The following is a 26,507-nucleotide window of genomic DNA, read 5'->3' as shown; positions in this document are numbered from 1 at the left end:
GTGCTGCACCAGCTGGCCCTGGGGGTACCTGTGAGCAGTAACATTCAGTTCCTCCACACAGTGAAACTGCCAGGATTTAGGTCTGGAGATACGAATAGCAATGAAATGAAAAATTGAAAGAGTTAATAATGGATTTTTAAATGACAAAACTTCCTTCACAAACACTGAACAAGAACAAAACGATTCCCTATATCTAAAACATATCCTCAGTAATTCCCTGAAGTCATGTAGTCACACACTTGATATAGTAAACGAAGAGCAAAAAAACTACAGGTAACCACAGAATGAGCCATGTACCTACAGGAAAAAAAAAGAGCGAGACAGCCATTGTGGAAAAGAAAAAATGTATATTTTAGCTGTTATAAAAGGGCAATAAATGAAACAGGAAAGTTCCTGGGGTCTTTCTATGAACACTTTACACCAAAGCAGCCACTGCTAAAAGAAGAAATGTATGGAACTCCTGTGCACAGAAGCCTGCTAATACACAGCACCACCTAACAAGCTCCGTGAATGTGTGGTTTTACACAAGTATCTGGAAGAGGAAAAAATACCGAGGCAGATATAAACACTGGAAGGCCAAACTTATGCTGGTCCCACTTCCCAGCTTTCAAAGCAGCACCCAGCACAGCCAGAAGGTAAACACAAGCATCGCCGGCGTCCGGGGGCACCGGCATCGCCTACCTATGCCACACACTCAACTTTGACTCCAAATGGAAGTTACGTCCCATGGGCTTCTAAACAGGAAAATTATATGATGGCTGACAGTAAAGTAATTTAATTGCACTGTTGCTATGACAACACGCTGCTCTCTTTCTGTTTAATTTGCTTATTTGCCAGTATCCTCCCAAAGGGCCACATCATACCGTCCCTCTTCCTTTTTTCCTTTTTTCACTTTCTTTTTCCCCGCTCCTCGCAGCGGCCCTCACGGCTGCCGGGGCACTGTGCGCCCGCGGAGCCCCCTCGGGCCGGCACCGGCGCCCGCGGGAGCCCGGCGGAGCCCGCCCGGAGAACGGCTCCCAGCGGAACCGCCGCGGCCGGGAGGAAGGCGGGGGGGAGGCGGGGTGGCCGGGGCTGCCCCGTAGGCGGACGGGCCCGGCCGGGGCTGCGCCCGGGGTGTGTGTGCGGAGGGGCCGCGGGTGTTACCGAGGCCCGTGGCGGCTGCCGCGGCGCCCCGCCGCCAGACAAAGGAGCGCCGGTCACATGAGAGCCCGCAGTTGGGCGAACATTTTTAATCCGCTGCCAACTGCGGGTGCTCCTCCAGGTATCTGTACAGCCGCCCGCCCCGGGCGCTGCCGCCCGCCTCACCCGCGGCCCGGCGGGGGAGCGACCCAGGCGGGGGCACCAGGGAGGCCCCCCCGCGCAGCGCTCCCACCGTACTTGTCGCACGGGGGGGGGGGGGGGGCGGGCGCCCATTGGCCGGCGCCGCAGCCAATCAATGGCGTTGCTAGGAGACCGGGACTGCTCCGGCGGGGCGGGCGCGGGCGGCCGGCGGCGCGCATACCGCCAATGCCGGCCAGATGTCACCGGCCCCGCCGCGCCGGGAACGCAACTTCTCCCCGCGCCCGCCCCCCGCCGCGCGGCCCCGCGCACCGAGCGGCGCGTCTTCAACCCTCCTGCTCGCACATACGTGTGTGTGTGCGCGCACTCAAAAGTCCTTGCTCGAGCGCCTCCCGGAAGCCCCCGGCGGGACCACCTCGGGCTGGAAGCGGCCCCGCGGCGCGGCCGGCTGGGCTCGGCGGGGACACGGCGGCGCGCACGCCGCGGCCGCGCACCAACTCCTGGCCAAGTTGTGGCGCCGGGCGGCCGCCGGGCCGGGCCGAGCCTGGCCGGGCAGGACCGCGCCGCCCCCGAGACGGGCCCGCCAGCGCCTTGCGCAATCCCCGCCAACAACAACAAGAACTTACCTGGCGGGGGGCGGCGGTTTCACCGCGGTCCCCTCATGGCTGTGGCGCAAACTTTCATCTGACGGAGCCGGGCATCGCGCGCCCCCCGCCTCAGCCCGAGCCCCGAGGGTGCCGCGGGGGTCCCGGCGCAGCGGGCACCGCCGCCAGCATGGGGCCCGGCCGCCGCCCGCCCCGCGCTCCCGACGGGCAGCGGTCCGCCTCGGTGCGAGCCGAAGAGCGAGAAATTGTTTCCACTGCAAACAAAAAAAGGCGACACATGACCAGGGAGGGAGGGGAGAGAGGGAAAACGTGGGCTGGGCCAGCCGAGACGGGAGAAGCCGCGGAAGGGAGGGCCGCCGGCGGTGGGGGAGGGCGGCGGCGCGGGCGGCGCTGCTCACGGCCGCCCGCGGGGACCCCGGGCCGCCGCCACCGCCTGCCGGGACGCGTCCTCCCGCGGGGGCGCCCGCCCCGGCCCCACAGCCCCCGCACGGCGGCGCGGGGGCGCTCCGAGGCGGGCGGCGGGGTCGCGCCGGGCCGGCGGCGTTTGCCTGGGGTGGGCAGCGGGGCGGGAAGCGCCGCCGAGAAGCTCCGGGGCGGAAAGAGCCGGCGGCGCTGCCGGTGCTCACCGGCGCTCCCACTTGTACGAGTCTCTGCCCCTGCCCGCGGCGTGACGGCCGCTGGTGACAGGAGGCCCGGCCAGACCGACCCCGGGCAAACTGCCACGAACTGCCCGGTCGCCGCTGAAGGCACCACCAAGTACCCCAAGTCCAAAGATCAACACACCGGGGTCCCGCTTCTCCCTCCGCCTCGGGAGGAGCAGGGGAGACATCTTTCTGCACCGAAACACCAGGCTCCGTCCTGCCCAGCCCCCAGCACGCAGTTAATGCTGCCGAGGGGGGGACACCGGCGAGCCGCCCCCGACACGCCACCCGGCGCAGAGCCTCCGCTATGCACAGTCCGCCAGCCGCTTCCGAGCACGCCTGTCCTGCTCATCTGTGCAGGAGCCAGCGGCGAGCACACCTGCGGGCAGCAGCAAGCAGGGCATAGAGCAAGGGGTCCTTGCTGCTGGCTCGGTGTGCCGTCAAACTATGGCCCCGGCTGGGGGTTTGTCTGCACGGTGTGCAGTGAAGAACCGTGTTGCAGAAACCTGCAAAAACTGCTGAGGAAGAAAACAGTTGGTCTTTAGTCTAAGGAAATTTGCTTTAAAACAAGGCCTGATTTAATTAGGAAGAACAGTGCATTTTCTCCCCTGCTACCACACCTTGATATAATAACTAGTATTAACTTGAGTAAAAAAAGCTTACCATCGGGTATATTATTGTAGGGAACTAACTTGATTTTAAAATAAAAAAGAAGTTGCCTGGTCCAGACAGCACTAGTTAAACGTGGTCTCCCATATATAACACGCTTGCTCTCCAGCAGCTTCAGCCATTCACAGTACAGAATTAAGGTATGGCTGTCCACCCACAAAACAAGCACACAAAATTGTTTCATAGCTGATCTACAAAAAACAAGGATTTTTCTCTCTGGGTAACAAGGCTTGCAAATTTATAATACTTCAAAATTATTTTTCCTTTCAGTATAGAAAAGGTCTGCTGCAGAAAATGTGTAAACAATGTAATCCAAGTTAGAAATACAGGTATATTGTTAGATCCTTTCCAATGCAGCCCTGGACACACAAATCATCTTCGAGCCAAGAAGAAAAGCATTTTAGGCATTTTATTCCAAAAAGTTAGGACAGCTCTCTCAAGACCTTGCAAGAATTCTGTGGTGACCCACACAGTCATTATTATCCCGCCTAACCGGGATCACCACCATATCCTCCTGCATGTCTGTGTCTGCACATAGTCATTTCCCAAGGCACGGGTTCCCTCTTTTAATGTCTGACACTTGTGAAATTCACATCTTCAAACAAGAGTGGCAACTAACTCACTCGCAAAGTGCAGGGATGAAAAACGTTTTGTTGATTCTCTTGAACTAGAAATTCCTGTCATAACTCGCTAAGACCTTCTTTTGCTGATAGCTTTCCCTCCCCTGCCCAGTGAACTTCTGTTTCGCATTCTTGCATATTTTCAAGAAGACATGCCAGCAGCTGGATTGGAGAATGGGAAGAGTACCTCTCAGGCAGCAGAGTATCATTGTCACCCACTAGTAACCCTGCCCTGTGACTCCACCAGCCCTAACACTCCAAGAGTCAGCAGACCATTAGTTTACACAGTTCTTATCTCATGGCCGTTTGGTTTCAAACACAAACTAAATTACCAAGTCATAACTCCACCCACCTGAATTTACTCCAAATCTTTCAGACGTTTTTCTGAGTGAATCAACATGTCTCTTTACTGGCAAGCAAGGAGATTTATTGCATTTATCATCACTTGTTAAAGTCAAGTGTCTTAGAACAGGCTACCAAGAAGAATTCAGCTAATGAGAAGTATTTCTGAAGTGAGCAGGGGGAAGCCTGGTGAGATGCAGGGTAGTGTGCAAAGAATATTACACCGTGAATACATTACATACACACCCTGTTCAGGTACACAGCTCAGTTCTGTTCATGACTAGTGGCAAAATTCTCCACCAATACTGCTGGAATAAGATCAGTTCCAGAGTTTTATACCTTTTCCGTGGTGAGTAAGAATTTCCCAGAGCGCACACCGTGGATTACGGTGGACGACCACTGAGACGCATTTGCTGTGCAGACAGAAAATCCAGCATGGTTGAGCGCAGGGGCCAGCAGCCGGCGATGCGGAAGCTGAGGGGAGCAGAGGGACAGACTGCACCCCGGGCTGGAGGGCTGGCCCGGGGCTCCCCGCCCAGGCAACCCCCGAGGGGCAGCGGTGTGGGGCAGCCTGTCCTGGCACTCACCCCTGAGCTCAGCAGCAACTGGAGCTGTTGGCTTGCAGAGGGATAAAACACCAGCAGTGAGGTAAACACTCATTCCTTGCCTCTTGGGGAGACTGTCCCCCTGCTTCTGACCATGTGCTGGAACACTCAATACGACTAGTTTAAGAAAGGAGCACAGCACCACTGGAAGATCATTAACTGCTGGCTTAGAGACTACAGCAGCATCAGAACATCTGACATATGGACATGAACTAACTCATGGTGATCTTAGGCAAGCCACCAAATTTATTAGGGTGTTGATTTCCCCATTTCCAAGATAGGAATAGTACTAAAACATTTAGCAAAAGATTTGCAACACTGACAGAAGAAAACAGTTCGTACATGAAGACCAAAGTATTTGCCACACTGAAGGCTGATTAGAAGTACCAACAGTGCAGAGCTGCGCTTTAGCCTTGTGGGCTAATATACAACAGTCTAATCTTTCCCCTCAGATTTCAGAATACCAACTGCAGATGTTGCAGTATCTTATTTAATGAGGATTTCCAGCCATCGCCCTATACTCCTTTATCTCTTATCCTCCTCTAGATTGGAATCCCTGATAACCTCCCACAAGCCATTGAGCACACAAGCACAGCAAGGGTCACGGGCTCTTTTATCAACCCTGCAAAGCTCATCTTCCCCCCTCCATCTCCATCTTCATCTCCATCTCTGTTGGGGGCATTTTCCTTCGCTAGTATTGTGACCATGCCACATGACCTCGCTAAATATTTCTACTTTCTGCCCTCTGACTTCACCAGTCCCACCATTCAGCAGACCTACACTTCTTATCCTCACCTTTAAGCCCCCATTCCTAACCTGATCTCCAATTATAATGTCCTCATTGACTGTCATCCTCGTCAATGTTTATTCTCTCTACATTAGAGTCAAATTTCCTCCCTGAAGTCTGCTGCAAGTTTGCCGACTAAACTTGCTCATTAGGATTTATTTCACAGACTGAAGTGGACAGGGCTGCTGCCCCTTGTGATCAGTGACCGGCCCCTCATGGGGGGACACCTCTCAGGCTCTGACACCATACACTGGCCCACTCTTCCCCCATGCAGAATGACTGGCATCCGTCATCAGTCTTGCCATTTCTAAACTTAAGTCTTCTCTGAGGCAATGGATTTAATCTTGTGCAGAGCAGAAGCATGTTGATTGCCTTCAGGCGCCATTGAAAACTCAATCATGAATACAATATGTGTTTGCTCTTTTCCTCTTTCACAACTCCTGTTCCCAGCATCCTCCAGTCCCTCATATAGTACCTGCCGTATCACCACTTCTTTATTTTTAACCACAGCAGACCAGCCTGGTTTTGTTGTTTGTACTTTGCCCACTTCTGGGGCAGCAAAACAGCCATATCTGAATTCCCACTCGAACAAGCCAAGTCTCTGCCTTGTACAGAGGTGCCACCCCAGGCTGGCTGACCAGCGGTGCCTCCCGCCAGCGCAAACGAGCAGCTCTCACCTCGCAGCTGCCCCGGGGCAGCCGTTCCCTGTCCTCCTGCGCCGCGTCTCCTACAAGGATGCGCTCCCCTTTCTTCTCCCACCCCAAGCACTAACTACAGATACAAGCCGCACACGCAATAAAGGCCCAGCTTACTCCAGCTGACTGATAGGAGATCTATCTTTTGCTTATTCACTTGAGACCATGGAATCAGATTTACAAAGCATTTTCCCAGCCTTTCATTTAACCATTCTTCAAGTTCCCATTTGGCCCAGCTAGTGAAACCCAACAGAAACAGACCTGAATGGGTGAGAAAATGAGTACCGATATGAAGTTTTGTCAGAAGTATAAGCAAACAAAAGTATCTACAGCATTTCTGTTTCACAGGCTAAAATATAATTAATTTCTTACAATAAAATCCTGAGTTAATGAAATAGTTCCTTTATAAAATAATGCATGCACATTTATGGTGTTATTGTAGTAAGAGTTGCAGCTTCTAAGAAAATTAGTATCCTTAGCACTAATATTATATACAGCTGACAAGCTACCAGCAAGTGTGTTTCTGTACATGAGCGTGGTGGCGGGAGAGTATCGTGCGTGCTAGATTGTCCTACATACATTTGTTAAAACAGGTCTATATGAGACATGCTTTCTCAGAGTAATTATGCCAACATACTAGCATCCCAAGCACAACCCTAGCATGCACTGCTAAATGGAAGCTTCTGCCAGTGCACCTTATTTTAGTAGCCCAGCCAGTGGGAAGCAAAATGTTGCTGGGATAAACATACCATTAGTGGATTCTTCTGCTATAATGGTTATATTGGTCTGAAATCCCACCTAACCTAACACAGCTGGTATATTAATTGCAATACAAGCCAGTATTTCTGGTCCTGCTGCGGTGTTCGAAGAGGCTGAAAAAAGAAAGAACTGGGTTTGGTACCCAGAGTCTGTTATCTGTTATACAGGTCTAATGCCACAAAACTTGGCCTGGAGTTATCTCAACATTAGTATTCACTATTTGGCAGCTGAGGTCAAACTTAAAAGTAATCAGCAGAACCAGAAATCAACTGAATTTTTGTTCTTAAAAGCAAGGTGGGGGAAAAGCAGCAGCCAACACTGTATAGAAGTAAAGGTCAGAAGTTTGGGATAAAACTATAACGGACAACCAAGTTATTTTCAAAAGTTCCCAAACACTGTTGCCAAATTGAATTTCTAAAACTAAGACAAAATTCTTCCTGGACAACATCTCAAGTCCTGCCTCAGCTTCCCTGAATACAAACTGTTCATTTCACTGAAGGCTTTAGGATTTTGTCCTTTATTTCTGTATCAATGCATGCAAAATTAAGTTGCAACAGGGCCTCACAGGTAGTGAAGTTTGTGTTCTCATCTCATCAACTGAGGATCTCAGGACCTGACTCCAAACACAATTTGCTATCACTGGAGCTGTAAGCTATTAGGTGACTATTCTCCTCTGACTGCTTGCTTGCACCGGGTGGATTTCCTCACCACGATTATACTGAGGCACAGCTTGATTTCCAGCTCTTTGTAGCACAGGATATTCCAGGGTGCTTTACGCAGCACTCAGTGCTGCTCTTCCTGTACATTTCTTGGAACGCTGTTCCTGGAGGAAATCCTGTGAGATGTGGGTCCAGATTCCCAGACTGCAGCAACGCACAGACAGCTACGAGAGCCTGCGTGAGGTGATGCAGAGATGGAGCACAAGCAAGGCAGATCTACGGTTGTGTGTGCGAAGGGATGCTGAGAGGATGCAGGGAAAAAAAAACGCAAAATGTCATAAAATTATTAAGCAAACTTCCATCCTTGGTGTGTTTTTAGTACTACATACCAGCCTACCAAACACCTCAGGGAGCAAGGAATGGAAAGCAATGAAAAATTGCAGTGGGAGGACTGAAAGGAGTGAGTAGCACCCACAGAAAGTTTCTGCGCCGTCCTGTGCTCCCCTCCAGAGCCAGGGGTGAGTTGGGCTCCATGGCTGAACCTGAGAGCAGCCACCGCGGAGAGCAGGTTTCCCTGTGAGCAGCTTTAGGTTTCTTCATGGTGACAAAATTTCGTTATGATTATGGGCTGACTTATCCACTGGGGCATTAATCTATGCCGGGTCTCTTGTTACTGCTCCCAATTTTTTGGCGACAGGTAACTTCAGTTGCCAGCTGCGGTCATCGGGGAGGTATGGCTGGAAAATCAAATAGTGCACCTCACAGATTTTTTGCAGGCAGATTTCTAATTCCACAGGTCTCTCACAGGGATGGAACGGCCTCAGCAGCCAAAACACTACGGAATAATCTTGGGAATTTTTTTTTCTTTAAATCTGCAGTCCTGTAAACATTGATATTTATGCCTCCTTCTACGGCTCAGCTAGTTCCAGCACAGTTTAGCACTTCCATAAGCATTTCAAGGCCAAAAAAATACTATGGCTATAACAAAATTTTGAAGCACGTTTGAGGAGAAAAGTCACTTCCATTGTTTGTACACTGGTAGAGGGTTTTACTTATTTTACATCACTTGTCACATAATCATATATTTTTCCCATAATGGAAAAAATAAATACAATGTGAAAACAAGACAACATCAAACCAAACGTCACATATAGCCAAAAATCCAACCAAACCATGACTGGTGAAAGCTCTGCAGGTTAGCGGACCAGCACTGGGCAGCAGAGCAGGGGTGTCAGCAGAAGACAAATGCCAGTGGAGGCTGGAAGGAGATGGGCTGTCCTGCCACAAGGCAGCCAGCCGCCCTTCTGCTGTGCCGTTCAACAGAAAGCCCATGTAATGACAACCGCAAAACTCATTTAAGCTCTGAAAAGGTGACTAATGAGCTCATTCATGCTGCCTATAAATTATTCACTACAACACTGACCCCACTCAAGACAAACAGTGAAATAAACTTTAAATACAGGGATCGGGAGCCTCCTGTGTTGTCGGCTTCTGCCCATAAAACTTTTTGCAATCAAACAGACACTTCACTTTCTTCTGTCCCCTTGTTAAACTCACTCGGGTGTTTAGGCCTTCTTTTTTTACTACTTCTAGTAAAGCTAAAGCAGCTGCAGCTGCTACGTATTTATTTCTCTGTTGCCAAGTCTTTTCATTAGTAGTTGCAGGTAATCACGAAGCGCTATAAATAGTTTTAAATTATACTCTTCAGAAATTAAAGTCTGACCTCAAAATGAAGGCCAGGTCTAAAGAAGTAAGACGACAATAGCACATGCATGTTTAATGAGAGGCAGCCAATTTCCAGAGCCTGTGCTTATAGATACTTCTATGAACATCTATGATTTGTGCCAAAATGAAAACAGAGGACTTTAAAAAACACAGGTTTTTGTAGGTGCTGGAACGAACAAGCTTCTGTTATGTCTAGAAACATCTCATTTTTTAGGAATACTTTTGTTATCCTATTTACCATGAAACAGGAGCCAGGTTACAGCTCAGCGTTGGTGGTGTGAGCAATGGCATTTGCTCTGGGGTGGCAGGAACAGGCACCGGCTCTCTTCAAACGGGATTTCTCTTTGCAAGATAAATTGCTCACAATATTTACAAGTTTAGTAACTTGTGGCATGTTGGACAAGCAACTACAAAGTGGCATTAAGGACACTGTCTTATATGACATGTGTCTGATCTTCAGTGGAAAAACGTTACTCCTGCTTGCACAACCCAAGTCCAAAGGTCGGAAACAACTAGATAAAGGGGAGGCCAGGAATTGCATAGCTAAAGTCCAGCCACTGTGTAAGGTATCAAGGTGAAGTGTGGGAAACATAAGGTGACATCACAGTGATATCTAAACACAAGAGAAAAAAGGGGTGAGCAAAGGAAGTTTGCAAATGAAATAAGCACTGCAATTTTCACTAATCATTCAATTTCTTCCAAGCTCAAAACATTGTAACTAAGCAGAGTAAGAACTTCTGCACTACCTGAAGGGACTTTACCACCTACTGACAACCATGTGATTAGTTTTCATGTATTTACATCCGCATTTCTGAATTTACCAGAGACGCGCTGAAACCCTGTTGCTCTGCTAGTACTGCTCTTTAAAATGAAGATTAAAGGAAAAAAAAAAAATACCCCCCGACAAACACCAAGACGTCAGCAGAGCAGCCTACCCTACATAGCATGCAAGTCGTAACTTATCAGAAGCTCTCCACCTGACGAGATTCCTGAGCCTCTTGTAGCTGAAGGGTGTTGGCAAAGGGCTGCTCTGAAACCTCGCACATGCTGGACCCCACTAACCTGTCTGGCGAGCGGAGTTCACCTCCCAGTTCAGTGGTGGGAAACAGAGGCGCTTCCTGCGGCTCCCCACTCCCTGCTCCTCCTTTCCCCAACCAGGCCCAGCAGTGATGTCAGTTTTGCCCCAAGGCGTGATTTGGTCCAAATAAAAACAACCCAGAGCTGGCTGCAAAATCAGAGGAATGCTAAATCTGGGGGAGGATGAGCAAACAAACTGCCGGTACAGCTTTTAACTGCGTGCAACAAAGCCACAACACTTGGCTACGGCTGCCAACAAATCTCTTGACTGGTCAATGCCACTGCTCTTGTTGAGGGTGTCATGGGTGTCTTTGACTTAAGAGGTCACCTGTGTAGTCCTGAGAGATTGGCCTCAGCAAATGCTGGTGAGATCCCCCTGCCGTGGGTATGGCACACATCCCACACCAGCCAGCCGGGCCACGCTCACCACCGTGCCGGGGCCAGCCCGTGTCCCTGAGGTGCAGGCAGCTGGATCGTGTTGGGAACCAGGGCAAACTCAGCCCGATCCAACGCCATCTGCAGCTGTTACCTCTACTGCAAAACTGCTTTTGCAACTCCTCCTCGTCGGCTCTCCAAACCACATCATCTCATGGCTCTCAAGACGCCAGCGTGCGCCCATCTGTCAGGAAAGCTGGGCTCCTCTGTGCTTTGCTCATATCGGTGCAACAAAGTATAGATATGTCTTACAAGAAAACAGCAAATTCAGATGTTTGCAAAGCAAAAGCCTCATATTTTCAACTCAAACAAAAAGCTGTGGCTTTTCTATCCATCTACTACCACACGCAGGTCCCAATCCAAAGACAGCTAACATTTATACGCTCCAGGAGCTACAAGGTAGTCAGTGGGAGAGTGCAACTTCACAAACTGAGAAAGTCCTAGCCAGGTAAATCCAGAGAATAATATGTCTCACCCTTTTACTTATTTCTGTCCTCACAACTATTGTAACAGTGGAGAAGGAAAAACAAATGAGCTCGAACAACCACTGCCATCAGTAACTCATCACTTGTTCTTGTGCACGGTGCTGGTCTGACACACTCCTTGTACACAGCATGGCTGACTCTGGGAGTCTCATACTCACCCATCAGATTTAAGGAGCCAGGGATGTGCTGCACCGACATGTGAAGTGCGGGACCGCAGCTGGGCCTGAAGACACACTGTCCGGAGACCGCCAACAAATCTAGCATGGGGAGGGGTCCCTAGCACACGAGTTCCTCCGGGAAAGCAACCCTGCCATGTGCTCCCTAGCCATGGACCGAGATCCTGTGGTGCACAGTCCTGTGCAAGCAAAGGAAGAGCAACTGCCTCTGCACCAAAATGCTTATCAGTCGAGTCCAAGAGACAGTGGGGAAACAAGCAGACAATAAGGCAAATTTGGCCACTTAGGTGCACACTAGTGGATTTGGAGAAGGACTGAGTACTTTTACTGGATTTTTTGGATGGATCTCCTTAGGCACGTAGATACTCTGACTCAGCATCTACAAACCCCCCCAGACTTGCAGAATGGCCCCTGTCAAGCAGCTGGTCTCTGTGAGGGAGCGGGCAGGTGTGTGCAGGGAGGCGTGTGTGCATGCACGCCATGGCAAGTACGTGCTCAAGTCTCTTCAAGACTGGGATTTTAGTTGTCAAGTACCCAGAGGGGGTCCCTTCTGAAGTTAACAGGTTCTACTTGATCTTCTTTCATAGGTCAGGCAAATGGAATAAGGCCTTGAAAGTGGCCAGATGGAAATTTATGCCTGTGCTTGCTTCATTGAGTGGGAAGTGCAATCCTGGTGCCTGCAGAGTCCTTAGGGAGCTGGGCTGAAGCTGCTCTCAGGGACCCCAGTGCACTCTGGCTCTTGTGCACTATGTGATTGCACCCTTGGATTTACTCCAGTCCTAACTAAATCAGCACCCAACCCTCTACCTTCATTTCTCCCTTTATGGCCCTGTCACACAACTCCATTTAACCTTTCCTGTAAGAGCTGAAGAAGCTGGTCAGACCAAAGTTCCTCTCGCCCACGTCCTGGTTCCAGCCACATCCTAAGGAAGCGCAGGGCAAATGCACGGTGATGCTCTGCAGTGTTTTCCTGTACATCCAGAGGCCTGCTGCTTAACAGGTGCAGCTAAAGACGCAATCAGGTGCTGTGGTATGCTATAAACCCAAAGATATTTTTTTCTTCTATCAAGTTGTCCGGAAGAAGTTCATGTAAGCTTCAGCATCAACAACACCCCATAGCAAGGAGTTCCACGTTTTAACTACTGATGGTATGAAAAAAAGTTCTTCCTTTGTTTTAAATCTGCCACCTGATAGTTTTACTTGAAACCCCTATTTCTTGTATTGTGATAATCATTGTATATCTAAGACATGTGACTCATGTCTATGTAAACTTCTCTTGATTTTATAGTGCACTTCTACTGCTCAGACAGTGCTACTACTACACTTAATTCTGTATTTCATTCTTTGAACTAACTACAGGTATCCAGAAGCAATAAAACATAATAAGTAAACATACCTATTGATGACCATCTAATCATACAGTCATAATTATCAATATTGTGCCTACCCAGATAGGAGAAAAGGGTGTTCTTTTTCAAGAAAATGGTCCCCAAAACATGCTTTCCCTTGTAGTCTCACTGTAGTTTTCCCTTTAGAGTCTCACTTTAACTACCTGGAGCTTTTCCAAGCACTTCATATGTCCACAGAAAATGTGGAAGCAGATCATTCCAGCAGACGATATCTTTATCCACGGAGAGTACAGCAGCTGGAAGATGCTGCCTCACACAGACATGAGCTGTAATGGATCAAGCGCCATGCAGGTTCAGCCAGTTAGAAAAGCTGCATCTTCAGAGCTACCAAACTTCTCCAGGGTGCTCCAGTGCAAGTGACAGCCTCCAGCTCACACCTGGCACCTGCCTCCGGCAGCAGGAGCACGGCCAAGGTGGAAATGGCCTGCGGGACAAGGAAGGACCGTGGAGCGTGGTGGGAAGGGCTGTGGGGAAAGAACAGAGAGAGTACTTTCAAAAGGTGGTGTGGGGCTTGGTCATGTCTGAGGTGGGGATATGGAAAGTGCTGGCCTTGCATCATCTTGTAACCCACTTTCAGCTCTGGTACCATGTGAAAAGAGCAACCTGCACTCATCATTATGCATGACCTCCTTGTGCTTGGATAGATGAAATAATAAGGTGAACATGCATGCAGAAACTTAATTTCCCCTGCAAGTACCCTGCACTTGTAGCTCCTGGGAGAGTTTCCTCACTGCCACACAGTGTGGGGCAGAAGACCTGTCTGTTTTGAGCAGTGTTTGGTGGCTCAGCTGCTGGATGGTTTTGAAAGCAGCGCAGTTCAGTCAACAATCTCCCCCTAGAGTCCAAGTACATCACCTCGAAAATATGTCTCAGCTCTTCTGGCACAGAGCCTGGGAACCCAAATTTGTTTCTGATCCAGGTCCTCCAGCTGGCAGCGTAACAGCTCGCTGTCCTGCCACCAGGATGGATAAAGTCATTCTTCACTCATTATGTTATTCAAAAATAGAGCAGGAGCTTTATTTGAAACAAGAAAGCGATACACTGCGCTTCAGGAAATTAACAGGGCAGGAAAGCTCTTCTGCTTTATAAACCACAAGGACAAGAGACCGAGTTAGAACAATGTGAGTTAACATCCCAAGAAGCCTGACCAGAAAAAACATACTCTGGTTACAAATGCTACTGCTCCTGGTCTTGTGGGTAACCCTAATGTTACATCCACGTCAGGCAGTCTGGCTTTTCCTGCAGATCACTAATATCTTTCCCTGCAGCCTACAGAATGGCTTCAGGCAAAATGGTGCAGATCCATCCTAGCTGCTGGATGGGATAACCTAGCGATGTTTTCCTCCATGAGCATGGGACGCAGGTGAAGCGTGCTGCAGGTAGCGATACCCCTGCTGTTCTGATTGCACCTTCCTCGGGTGTGAGGCATCACACTTCCCTCCTTCCCAGGGCACAATCCTGCAGCTGCTCCTGCGGCTCTGAGAAAGAAGCAGCGCCCTGAGCATGAACCCTGTTTAACAAACTGCAAGGACTCCCCTGGACTTCTGTTAGAGGCTTGTGACAGCAATAACAACAGTCCCCATAAAGCCAAGTTGTTACTTAACAGCCAGCCAAAGATGAACAGGCACATGTACCTTGTGTGACTTAACAGCAACATGGCTACAGCTGAGTCATTCACAAGCTCCCTAGGAGACTGTGCTCACCCCTGGGCAAGTCTCCCTTGGGCTTTCCCTGGCCCTGGTGAGCGAAGGACTGGCCACACAAGCTGCTCGCCCCGGCCTGCTGGCCCTTGCCTGCAGGATCCTTCCGATCTCGCACTGTCACCCACCCAAACCGTGCCCCTGGAGAAGTGATTTATCGTCAGCTTTTATTACTGACTGGGTTATTTTTCCTATTAACCTAAATCAATATACTCATACAGTAAACATCCCAAAACTCAAGTCAATATAGAGAATTCATAAGGTATTACAGATTTATAGATATTTACAGCTTTGATTAGAGATCCTCAGATTGATGGTGCAATGGAGGCAAAGTCAACAGATCAGATCTTCAAGTACTGATGGTAACTTGTAAGAAAAGTGCTTGAGAAGATTTAAGAGCCCAAACCTCACTGACTTTTAATTGACTTTCAGTGAAGTTAGTATTGCTAAAGCCTTCTGCTGCTTTCTAAAATATCATGTTAAAGCCTGCCTAAAGGTTTGCCTATCTCCCCACTGACACGCGGTGAGAGGGAAGGGCAGTTGCAGTGGGATATTCATCTCACAAGGTGATTGTCTTTCCTAGGGGCAACGTCCTGCACAGAAATGAGTGTGATCCTGAGTGGATCTGGCCCTTGGCCATTACACAAACCAGCATGGCCAAGCTGGCTGTGGTTGCTGTTAGTCCTGTGCCCGTCCTGCTTTGCGCTCAGTGGGAGACAGCAACACAGAGAACCAAACCGGTGTCTCCCTGCCTTTTGATAACTGCTTTTAATTTCTAATTCAGATGGGCAAGACAGTTAACACAGCCTGTTACACAGCTTCTTCTGTGAATTGTTTCAGGACCGTGCATTGCAAGTATTAGCCTAGGTCCCACTCCTAGGAGGTGCTGATCCCTGAAAGGGACGTGCCCAGCCAGGCCCGAGCCAGTCCAGAGGATGAAACCAACTGCCAAAGCACGTCTCCGCAGAGTCCATTTCCTCTGTGCTTAGAGTGTCTCTTCTCTAACTATTAGCAAGCCTTCACTCTTGGGAGGACGTATGTGCAGTCATCTAGATTTGGAAGCTAGCTGAAGCAAAGGGGAATCACAACATCCTCTCACGCAGCAGCCTCCAAGGATGTACCTGCTGCGCCCTGCACTGCACGGTGTAGGGACAGCCAAACCAGCGCAGATCCTGTAAGAGACGTCCCCAGGCTGTCACACAAACTCATGGTCCAGGTGGCTGAAATTCTTTGAGAGCGCTCCTGTGGAGTCCACTGGAGTCCTCAGACAGCACCGGGATACCTTAACACAGCACTACACAGGCATGGCCCTGCAGACAACAGAGTGCTGTGGTTTGTCGTTTTGTGTTGTATTTTTTTTTTTAATAATCCTTTTTAACAAGCTAAGGTCACATTCAAAATATCAATTTTTATTTAAATAAAGAAAAAATGTACTGGTAAATGAAAACTTGTCCTTTCGTCCTGGGTTTCTACGCTGCAGAAGAGGGATTCTCTGCCCAGAAACTTCTGTAAGACTGTTTTATAGTATTTCTTCTATTTAAATAGGTCACCTGACAGGGGAAAATACCTGTGCAAAATTTCAGTGAAGCCAACAGATTTCTCATCAAGGCTGTCATCTGGCAATAGCTGTAGATTTCCACAGATTCATCCCTCCCCGCACATAAGTCATACGTCTGATGCTAACTCAGATCCTTATGGAAAAATCTCGCATACATTAATACAAAATATAACCACTTCCTTCCATGCTTTTAGATCATCCTCTATAACAACAAAATAGCACACCCTTGTTACAGAATTCTGAAAGTGGATCAAAAATCCTATATAAAGAGAGATTTCTGTATTTAGTTCCAATTAATTTGACTTCAGTACAGATATGCTGGAGCAAAAAATAGACCCTAGACTGTTTGACTCCCATTTTCTGTTCTAGCCACTACACCACTCTTTGACAACGATAGGTACTTTACATAAACGTTGGTTTCTCTCGGTATTACATATTTTCAGTTGCCCTTTCAAATACACTCCATTTCAAGTGGGCTGCCACGTATACGTATTCTTTGAATCAAAGAGTTCAGTTTGACACTTCGTAGAACCACCTCCTTACAATACAACCCTTGTGATGTATCAGCTAATTACTAGGAACCACATATATGGGTTTTATGAGAATACATCTATGAGAGTTCATTATGCTACTGACTGCTGCCAACTGAGCACAGTATCAGGTACAGGAACAGCATCTAGAAAAATTGCTACAGGAACAGCACCAAGAAGCGGGACCTGCAAAGCACAGAAACAGGAATGGGACTTCAGCAAGAGGTAAGGTGAGGGCAAACATCCTTAGGAGAAACACCCCAGCACTCCTGCTGCCAGTCCCATGTAGGCCAGGCCTCACCATTAAGTACATCAATATAAAAAACCCAACCAACCAAAAAACAAACAAAAAAAAACCCAAAACAAAACAACTTTACTTGGACGCCAATCTGATGGCCCAGGAAGGGCAGGTCTTTCCAAACTGGAACCAAATCCTGCACTCTTTATTCTTGGAAAGGTTTTATTTGCATTACTGCAATTCTGGGTAAGGATTGCAAGATATAGCTCTGAGATCAGACCTCTAATCCTGCCTCTCTGTTTACTGCATTGATTGTGCTCTTTTAGCCTCTGATCTCGCCATTCCTGCTTAGTACAGGCTCCCCTCTGTTGGGGATGAGGAATTAAAACGGGATTCAATTGAAAGCTGAGGCAGAGCAGTAATGATGAAAACACATCATCTGCCACGAGCAGCCTTCACTATGGTTAAATTTAGAATGTAGGCTCCTCAAGCAGAGAGATGATCCTCTTTCCCTGTGGGGCACCAGTCACACAGTGCTACATAAATATTAAAATAATAATTGATGATTAATTAATAATGGCTTCCTTTTCCTCACGACCATCTCTCAGCTGCCATAAGAAATATTAATTTCCTTTCTTCTAGATGCAGATACAAACAATCATTCAAAAACTTATCTCCTCAGAGAAAATTCACTTTCCCACTCCTTTTCACTAAAATATTATTTTCTGCACCCTTGGACATGAGATTCTGGACCATTCACAGGAACGCTGTTTAAGAAATAAACACTAATTAAAAAAGCCTCAGAAGCCACAATAACCAAAATAAACATCAAGAAGGCAAAGCTGAAGTACAGAAAAAAAAAAGGCAAATCTATGCATTCCTTCTTGCTCTATAACCACATTCTTTATAAAGACAAAAGTATTTTGGTAAAAACCATTTTAGATGCTGTGAGAAGTACCTAGGGACACCTGTGTTCCTTTGCTGATGGTAGAGATGGACATCTGACTCTGATCTTAGAGCTGCCTTTATCAGTGTATTGCTCTTGCTTTTGATTGGCCCCAAATCTGGCCTCTGTAAAGTTAGAAAACCTCCAGAAGTTCAGCAACCACCGGTTCCTTCTGCTCATCATCTTGCTCTGACCTAAGCCAGGGCAGCCTCACTCCTGCCACCATCAAGTCCTCTTGCTAGTTACTAAGCCATCACACGGTCTTCTAGCAGATCTTCTGGCTACCAGCCTCTCTTGTAGCCCTCCTCACTAAAAAAACAAAACCAAAACAACAACAACAACAAAACCCAAACCCAAAAACAAAAAAACTTTGTTCCTCATCTGCCACAATGCACGTTATTCCTCATCCACAAAGCACTCAGCCCTCAAGCTCCAAAGTTGGTTTCTGCTGCCTGAGTTCACTTCTCTCCAGATTAGCCTGCTTCTTAAATGCCAGATCCTACCAAAGCCTTTCCTTCCCAATGACACTACTGCTTCTCTTCCTCCTCACTCTTCTTTCTGTTGGTTTTTGTTTGCTGGTTGGTTTGTTTTTCCCAAACCACCAGCCTTAGCCTTTCCCAGCTGCTGAGCTCCGTAGGTGTCAACAACCTAGAAATCACTGACCGAGCTTTAAATCACAGACTAAGCCTTAAAATCCAGTTTAGCTTTCAAGATCATTATTAAGATAATTATGCCTTTTAAATAAAATTCTTTTTCCTTGTGGAAAAAAATTAACATCAGCCAGGACATCAGCATTTGTCTAGGAAATTTCTTCATGGTATTGTTACTGATAATGAACGCCATCTCTCAATAATCCCCCAGGCCCTCTTTAGAGACAATTATTATAAAAACAGATCTTCCTAATGAAGATAGAGTTACTGAGTCCAGAAGTTTTAAATCGCTAATCAGGATGGCTGTGAGACTCCACGCAGCAATTAGTTTTAAAACCAGTTTTAAGATGAAGTTGGATCGCTTTCTAAAAGGGATGCCATGGCATGCTGACCAGAGAGCCCTGGGGGGTCCCGTGTGCCCACGGCCACACCACGGCAGCTAAGCGGGACCTGCCCCGATCATATGCAGCACGTGCATTGGCATGTGGAAGTTGTCTAAGCACACAAGGACGCGGAATAGCGGTCTGGATGTTAAAAACCCCCTCTGTAAAAGTTTCACCCCATGAAATAGACTCTTCACATTTTTAAGCCCAGAGTGAAAGGACAGCACCTGCCTCCAGGAGCATCGCCTCACTGCAATGGATGATGTTCACCACTACGCTAAAAAAGTGTTTTAAAAATTCTTGGGCAAACAAGTGAGGGCCCAGTACTTCAGCCCAAATCCTGCAGCTCCCTCAGCCCTCCGTTCAGGCAGAAGGCTCCTGGCTCCTTACAGGAGGAGGGTTTCCACAAATGAGTGCAATTAAAGCATAGATAATGCATCTGAACATGTGCATTTCTCATTTATTTAACAAGCACAGTTTAGCTTCAATTATTCATTATAACACTTCAGAAGAAACTAGTAAACAGAGTGCAGTAGACCCTACAAAATTAAGAAAGCCCTTGCTGGGGGAGACTGCTCCGCAGCCTCCTGCTCCAAAACCTCTGCTGGGACAGGGACTCAAGCCCCACTTAGTAAAGGAATTATGAGGTGCAAAGATTAGGACAAATGATGAATTTCAGGTCATACTTGACTTTGAAATAAAACCCCAAATTTAGCAAGGAAGACAATGAGCAATATTATAAATAAAGCTTCCCATTCTGAGTTGTCAGTGTTGAAATCCCCCACCTCACCTACACATACAAGATGGCAAATAGGTGTGAGTGACCTGAGGAATGTTTAGATCTACTCCTCCTACCTCTTCCACCAGGAAAATCATGAGTTGTTGCAAATCAGTGTATTTACGAGTAGCTAAGGGGATGAGGAGGCCCTTCTCCGTTTGAGCCAGTGTGGGATCAGACATTGCTGCCCCCCAAAAAGCCCACAGCCTGCATTAGGGCTGAGGACAGCAGCATCCCGCACCAGCAGACACAGCCTGCCAGTGTCTGGCTGGTGCCAACAACTTCTTAAACACAGCCAGGGAGGAGCTTTGTTGGGGAGGACAGGCGGAGGGAAGAGGCTCATGAGAGGAAAGGGCTAGAGAGACCTGGTCATGGAAAAAGAGGGAGGGAAGAAGCCACGAGAAGAGGGGTAGGAGCACAGACACAGAAGCCACCCCAGCAGCACCCGCCCAGCATCACCTCCGGGCCAAGGTGCCTGGGCACCCTCCTGCTGCCATGAGCTCCGCTGCGGGCAAGGGACCTCCTGATACGCCATCTCTGATACACCTCTCTGGACTTCTGCCATCCTTCCAAACCCAGCTACGCGAGAAGAAAACACAGCTTTTCTGGCTGTCTCCCTCCGTGTTAGCAAAGCCTTTGTCCCCGTCGTGCATGGCTCATTGTTTCTGCTTTCGGAGGTGATTGGAAATTTCAGTGGAGAATGAACAGCCATTGCTGTGTGAGGGAGACGGTGCCAACACCGAGGGCCACTTCTCAGTTACACTGCTGCCTGTCAGTCACTGTAAAGCATGCTGTTGTCTCTTAGCCTGCGTGAGAGCATCCAGTGGTGTAAAACGTAATGGTATGAGGCTGAAAATGCTCCAAAGTCGTGGTGCTATGCCCTGCCTTCCTGAGGCAACTGCAGTGTGTGGAAAATCTGTGTTGTCTACTGAAATCCAAAAATACCTGCTAATAAACATCATCACACAGAGCACTGCCAGGCAATTTTGGGGCACTTGAACCATTAGTATGTTCAGTCGGTTTACATGGATTTTTGGTGAGCAGACTGCAGGAACTGACATTCAACTCAAAACCGCCCTGATGCGCAGATGTACAGACAGACCACGCGGCCCCTTCCAGACAGCTGTGCATGAATGCCAAGATGTCCAAGTCTCAGGCCAACCTGGGACTGCTGTTCACCAGGGAAACCTGAAACTAACTTTAGCACTTACCTGGAATCAATTCTTCCACCCTCGCTCTATAAAGTCAGGCCTCTTTCTTAATGGAAAAGGTGCTTTGCACTCTAGCTTTGCCTTTTCTATATTTTTAAGGTATCGCTGGCAGTATTTAATAGTTTCGCTCCTGCAGAGCAACCTTCTGAAAAGGTCACAACTAAACACTAGGAGTCAAATTCATCGCTGGTACAACTCCATTGACTTCGGCAGCATTACACCTGGGATAGATCCAGCTGTAACTGTTTCCATTAAGGTAAGTGGAAAAGAAGTGTACTTGCTGTCTTAACTTTACTTTTCAATTGATCCGTTCTGTTCTACTCCGTGTGTTTCATTGCAATCAATAGGAATATATCTATTAGAGAAAGTTACAGCACAAAACATCTAAATAGCTTTTAGAAAACTTGGCTTCTCGGTTTATAATGAATGTCAGGGAGATGAGAAGGTAGCAGGCATTCAGTGTGCACTCAAGTGCTTCATCTTTCAAAAGAGGATAGATGTAAGCAGCCACCATAAATATTTTTATGTGTAAGCTACATCATAGCCAACAGAGATCTTCCATAAAGATCTGCTCTTGATAGCAGACATGAGCTGCCAGCCCTGAACAATGTCAAGTATAGCTCAGATGTTACAAGAACGGGCACTATAAATGCTTACAAGCAGTTAGATTAGGGGGAAATAAACTTAACTTCTCCGGGATTGTCTTCACGTTCATCATGTCCTGCTCTGCACCACATCAGCCATGCTGACAGGCTCCTTCTTCTAGGCAGAGGTAAGATTATGGGAATCTTATTTGTATTTCAAGTGCTTGTTTTCCTTTCTAACCTTTCAGTGTTTCTTGTTTCAACTCTTTATATGCCACGATGGCATTCTACTGCTATACCAGTGCCCATTGCTCTGGCTGAAACACCACCCAAAGCACCACTAACTGAGCCATTTTTAATGAGTGATCTTGCAAAAATACCACAAATCAGTCTTCTGGATAAGCTTTAGTCATTGAGGATGTCATGAAATGACATGACATTAGCAGACTAGACAGCTCCTAGCATTAAATTGTAGTCATGTGGCTCTTTTAATTTGACATTTAGAATTTCATTTAAATCTCTGCCTCAGAACTACAGAAATATCTATTAATGCCTGCCATTATTCCAGATTTTAATTTTTATTGCATTTCAGTGTCATGCATCATTACACTGGAAGCTTCAGAAAGACGTTGCAGATTGTGCCTGGCAGCGTGCAGCACCTCCCAAACTGGGACACAGGACAGGCGAGGGATGACACCAAGAGACAGAGTAAGCAAAACTGAATTGCAGTTGCATCACTCCTGTGCACATATGCTATTCACTGGTTTTAGATGTGGGATCTGGATTTTTAGACAGCTTACCGATGGAAAGGCTCATCTGTTGCTGGAATGCTACTGTGCTCCCCTACAGCCACAGCACTCTCTCCTTTGCTTATAAGAACTGTCTACCCTGAAGGACCAAGCACTACTGTATATCCATGTCCTACCTGTTCCACAGGATAAAGACCCTCTATCCCATATGGACAACTGACACATGTTCTCACTGACTCTATTGGGTAACTCAGGAGGATTGTACTAACTCTAACTATCACACAGATCCTTTGCAATCCATCTCATGTCAGCTCAGCCAGCACCAGTGACCAGGACTCAGGTGCTAATGGCCATCATTAAAGGTTGCTTTTAATGCACAATCAGTCAAAGCAAAAAGCAATCATTTTAAGGAATACTATTGTATTGATTTAGTTTGCATCACAGCGATGTCTTAGCATAATGGATGAGGTATTCATGACCAGCGTGCTATGCTGTTCCCTGTGAAAACATTCTTAAGATGTAAATCATGAGGCAAGAAGGATTTGGGAAAGGGGCCTTTTCTGCTCTTCATATTTGCTTGCTCTTCTTTTGAACTGAGTATCATTCACTTTGATGTACATATTCTGAATAGCTATGCAACTGAGAATAATTCAATTTCCCCACTACAATCAACGAAATGTTCTTTCCTTGATCTTTCCACTTCGTACATTAGTTTGTGGCCACTCCAGTGTCAAATTTGGTCTTCCCTGCAATACCCAAATGCTTCTAACACAATTTACAGCCTATTCAGAGAGTACCTTCTTGGAAATAATGTTAATCAGGATAATTTCTCCTCTTGCTTTAAAGAGCTCTTGATTGGATGCTTTCAATCAGCTGTTAGCCATAGAGTTACCTCAGGATTTCTCCAGTTCTTATGGTGAAATGGGACAATGCCATTTAGCAGTCAGAGAGCATGTTTAATGGATCACACTAATCTCAAGGAGGGCCTCTGAAACTCTAATGTCTTGGTTTCATTACATTCAATAATGACTGTAATTTTCCTGAAGCTCACTAGAAAATTATGTACCATAGTTTTGCACCCCATTTTGTCTAACTCTGTATTCTCAGAAATTGAAGGCATCTCGTTCTCCGTGGCTACTACCCAGAAGGGGCCTGTGAAAGAGGGGTTAAGAGTTCACTGTCAGATGTATTTATCTCAGAAGCAGGTATAATTCTTTTGCAAACAGCTAAGTGTCAGTGCAACGCCAAGCTGATTCAGGGTAATAAAAGCACTTCTGCAAAGCTTTTAGGTGACACTATATCCCTCACAAGCTTTCTCCACCCCTGCTTTTACTTTATCATCCAATACCATCATTACCTTGACCAATCTGCACATTATTTCCTTTCCAAATGGATCAATTTCAAAACAGCTCATCTGCTAATGCTCAGCACAGGTTTGGGTGATTCTTCTATTGTTTCAATTATTTCTTTGAGGAAAATTCAATCCTGTTAAGCAAACAAAGCTTTTATCTCAGCTGAAGATGCCTGACCTTACAGTCGCCACTGACAGATCAAGAGCTTCTTCCGAAAGCCTCCTTGCAGCTGTAGCATCCTCAAGTGACAGGGATGTCCCAGTTTAGTTCATTACACATAACAGACAATGTTAGCTATACCTCAGCACATTAAACAGGTGAGCTATTAAAATTAACTGCACATTTGTGAAGGAAGATGTGCCATCCCAGTAAATGACCTGGTGATCTCCCCATTTTGTTCTGCTGTGGTAAAGGAATGGCTTCCCAAACAGCAAAGCAAAAACCCATATGGCTTCACCCCAATTTCCAGGGGCTACCATCTGTTTTGGAGGGCAAACCAGCATTGATCAACATTTGAAAGTGAACCTGTCATGCCTTCTCAGATGTCTTCAGATATCTGGCCTGGCAGTCCATAAGTAATGCAGAATGTGCAGATGAGAGAGCCCCAGGCAGAAGAGAGTGGTCACAAAGGAATAAATAGAGCAAAATAGATGATCTTCCACTTGCTGCTTGTGTGTCGAGTCTGCTGTACCGTTATATGCCTTCACCCTGAGCTAACAGTGCCTACGTGCTTCAGAAACAGTGACAGTGGAGTCAGTGGCTCTGCTCACAGCCATTCAAGACCCTCTTTATAAGGCACTATATACTGAACTGGTGCAAAGTAATCTGATTATAAATCAGTCAAATTTTAAATTCTACAGCCACCTCCCAGGACCATTTGATTTAAAATTTTGTCAGCTACACTAAGGAACCATGTTTACTAAGATCTGCCTTTCATACAGTCCAGCCGCTGGAAATAAAACCCAGCTTGGTCAGAGATTCTCACTCACGGGGTCATCACGCCAGTGTTTGTATGATTTTCCTAACCTCACCCAGCTACGCATGAAGGGCCCAGAAGAACAGCCTCTAAGCATGAGACCAAAGGCAGTTACTTCTGTTTATTATTGCCTTTAATATGCCAGTGTGGTGCTGGACAGACCATTCTGTCATCACCAGCGAAGTTCTGAGGAGCAGCCGTCGTTTTCCTACACTAGGCGCTTAGTGCTAGTCCAGAATAAACCAGGAGGCACTTAACTGTGTAAAAATGTCACCTGAACCCTAATCAGATGACAGAGAACTATTTTACTTGAATCCCTCTAGGATTCCCACAGGCACAATTTTGCACACGCAGACTTTTCAGCTCTCATACAATAGCCAAATATGCGTATCTTCACATGCTTTCACCTGAATTTACTTTACAAGTGCCTTATGTACCCCAGAGAGTAGCCGCTGGGGACATGGAAATCAGCCCTGTTCAAAGCAAGGGATTCAAATGTCCCTTAAACTTGTAAATGGCTGGAGCTGAATGCAAACTTTGTGGCTCAGCCCATCACCAGGTATCTAGAGATGCCTTGGTATGCCAAAGCAAACACAGTAAATAATCCTATCATTTCTACATGTCACTCTCACTCCTGATTTGAGAAAAAAATAAACAACCAAGCAAAAACCAACAAACCACCTTTTCAAGTGAAACATACTTTGCATTACCTGAATGCAGAACCAGCTCTCTGTCCTGCAGCGTTTTGTTAAAATGCTTCAAATGGCCCTTGGTCTTCTGTGCCCAGGGCTGATGCATGCCCGCTTACACCAGCAACTCCCAGGCTTAAGCCCTCATTGATGAAAATACCAATTTGTTGTCCACTGCTTGAACATAAATGTAGCAAGAATCAGAGCATTTTTGAAATATCCCCCTTGATCACATCTGTGACTTGGGCATTTGGGAAATTCAAGCCACTGTGAATGATGTGGTTTTATTGGGAGAACATCAGAAGTAGCAGGATGTCTTATATTGACATATTGGTTCCACTTTGCTAGACATACGGGATCAAAGTCATCCCTGGCAGAACTCCATAACCTTCAACAGACGGGATAAATTTGGCCCCATATGCCCATAGCAGCTGGGGACTACAATTGTTTTCTTCTTTTCATCTGTATTTTGAGGATATGGAGCCTGATTTTCTGCTTGCAAAGCAACTTGAGATTTTGCATATGTGCGATGTGAGGCAAACAATTAGCATTATCATACATGGCCCTGGTATGATTGTTACAGTCATCCGTGGCACGTATCTAAATTTTAAATTAAATGCATGCTATAAATAGCCTATGAAGAATTGAGCTGGAGATTATTTTATCAGACACTCAGCAATCTGTTCAACTGGCTTTCCTGCGTACTAAACATGGCATCAGACTCCATTTTGAATGTACAATTATGTTTTCTTTATGTAGCGTCTCCTATCACCTATTGTATTCATATAGAGAGAAGCCTCTCGTAAATACCATTTCACGTTCCAAACAATTTGCTATAGGCAACTACATCATTGCTTTGTTCAAATAAATTTACATAAATCATTATTAGACTGTTTTATCTTAGCAACTTTAATTTGTCCTCTGGGAGCAAAATAAATGCATGCTTAAAGCAGAATATTTTAGAGGAAGTTATTCCTGAACTGTTTATGGGACAGGAGTAGACATTTCCATCTAATTTTTCATTTGTAATGTAATTTCTTTAGTTTTCTTTGTACATTTAAAAACCACATGTCTGATTTGCAGGGGTTTCCCTGGAAGTGCGCAGTAGAATAGATGACTGTGCCACAATCTGTTCATCCATCAGCCGGTTCTTCCTTTGACTCACTCTGCATTCTGCTCCAAACACTTCATGGGAA

General features: G+C 46.8%; 1 protein-coding gene across 5 annotated transcripts in view; it reads right to left on the bottom strand.

Moving 5' to 3' along the window:
* FOXN3 (forkhead box N3) overlaps positions 1–26,507 on the bottom strand; it is a 213,576-nt gene that overhangs the window by 136,311 nt on the left and 50,758 nt on the right. Inside the window, exon 1 of one of the 5 annotated variants that reach the window (XM_080344693.1) lies at positions 1,905–2,166. The exons of the other annotated variants lie outside the window; for them this stretch is intronic. The gene's annotated coding sequence lies outside the window, so the exon portion shown is untranslated. Of the gene's footprint in view, positions 1–1,904; positions 2,167–26,507 lie in introns of those variants that run through there. 5 annotated transcript variants of the gene reach the window in all.

Source organism: Nesoenas mayeri (assembly GCF_963082525.1).
Source record: "Nesoenas mayeri genome assembly, chromosome: 5".
Lineage (NCBI taxonomy): Eukaryota > Metazoa > Chordata > Aves > Columbiformes > Columbidae > Nesoenas > Nesoenas mayeri.
This window is presented reverse-complemented; position numbering and strand designations above follow the sequence as displayed.